Source organism: Neovison vison, chromosome 3, assembly GCF_020171115.1.
Source record: "Neovison vison isolate M4711 chromosome 3, ASM_NN_V1, whole genome shotgun sequence".
NCBI lineage: Eukaryota > Metazoa > Chordata > Mammalia > Carnivora > Mustelidae > Neogale > Neogale vison.
This window is the reverse complement of record NC_058093.1, coordinates 93121234-93123100: the sequence shown is the minus strand read 5'-3', so window position 1 is coordinate 93123100 and position 1867 is coordinate 93121234.

Below are 1867 nucleotides of genomic sequence, written 5' to 3'. Positions count from 1 at the left end.
CAGAGGCTAAACCGGGGCGAAGCCCATGCGGAGTCAGCGTGGCCTCAGTACCCACAGGGTCACAGAAGGATTGGGGGTGTCTGAGTGTCGCAGAGCTTGCGGGTATTGGAATGGGGAAGCCAGCTACAGAGACAGAGCCGACAGTGAGCTCGCAGTTCGGTGTTACCTTGAACCGGTCGCAGGCTCAGTGAGCTCGGAGCACGGCCGGAGGTCAGGCAGATGGGAGTAACTGGGCGCTGTTCTCTGAGGGCGCACTGAGGAGTGGGGCCCTGGGCTCTCGGCTCCTCCAGGCCGGAGACCAGGAGGCCGCCATTTGTATTCCCGTCCTCCGGAACTCTACGGAAAGCGCTCAGGGAACAAAAGCTCCTGAAAGCAAACCCGAGCAGATTAATCAGCCCGGTCCCTGGTAAGGGCGGTGCAATTCTGCCTGGGGCAAAGACACTTGAGAATCACTACAACAGGTCCCTCCCCAAGAAGATCAACAAGAAATCCAGCCAAGACCAAGTTCACCTACCAAGGAGTGCAGTTTCAATACCAAGGAGAGCAGCAGAATTCCGGAGGAGGAGAAAGCAAAGCACGGAATTCATGGCTTTATCCCTGTGATTTTTTAGACTTGCAGTTAATCTAATTTTTTTCTTTTTCATTTTTTTTCTCTTCTTCTTCTAAAATTTTTTTAACTTTTACCCTTTTCTTTTTTAACGTTTTTTAACTAGTTTATCTAATATATATATTTTTTATACTTTTCTTTATTCGTTTTCCTTTTTTTAATTCTTTTTTTTTCTTTCTTTCTTTTTGAACCTCTTTTTATCCCCTTTCTTCCCCCTCACGATTTAGGATCTCTTCTGATTTGGTGAAAGCACATTTTCCTGGGGTTATTGCCACCTTTTTAGTATTTTACTTGCTCTTTCATATACTCTTATCTGGACAAAATGAACGAGGCGGAAAAATTCACCACAAAAAAAGAACAAGAGGCATTACCGAAGGTTAGGGACCTAATCAATACAGATATTGGTAATATGTCAGATCTAGAGTTCAGAATGACAATTCTCAAGGTTCTAGCCGGGCTCAAAAAAGGCATGGAAGATATTAGAGAAACCCTCTCAGGAGATATAAAAGCCCTTTCTGGAGAAATAAAAAAACTAAAATCTAACCAAGTTGAAATCAAAAAAGCTATTAATGAGGTGCAATCAAAAATGGAGGCTTTCACTGCTAGGATAAATGAGGCAGAAGAAAGAATTAGCGATCTAGAAGACCAAATGACAGAGAATAAAGAAGCTGAGCAAAAGAGGGACAAACAGCTACTGGACCACGAGCGGAGAATTCGAGAGATAAGTGACACCATAAGACGAAACAACATTAGAATAATTGGGATTCCAGAAGAAGAAAGAGAGAGGGGAGTAGAAGGTATACTGGAGAGAATTATTGGGGAGAATTTCCCCAATAAGGCAAAGGGTATGAGCATCAAAATTCAGGAGGTTCAGAGAACGCCCCTCAAAATCAATAAGAATAGGCCCACACCCCGTCACCTAATAGTAAAATTTACAAGTCTCAATGACAAAGAGAAAATCCTGAAAGCAGCCCGGGAAAAGAAGTCTGTAACATACAATGGTAAAAATATTAGATTAGCAGCTGACTTATCCACAGAGACCTGGCAAGCCAGAAAGAGCTGGCATGATATTTTCAGAGCACTAAACGAGAAAAACATGCAGCCAAGAATACTATATCCAGCTAGGCGATCATTGAAAATAGAAGGAGAGATTAAAAGCTTCCAGGACAAACAAAAACTGAAAGAATTTGCAAACACCAAACCAGCTCTACAGGAAATATTGAAAGGGGTCCTCTAAGCAAAGAGAGAGCCTACAAGTGG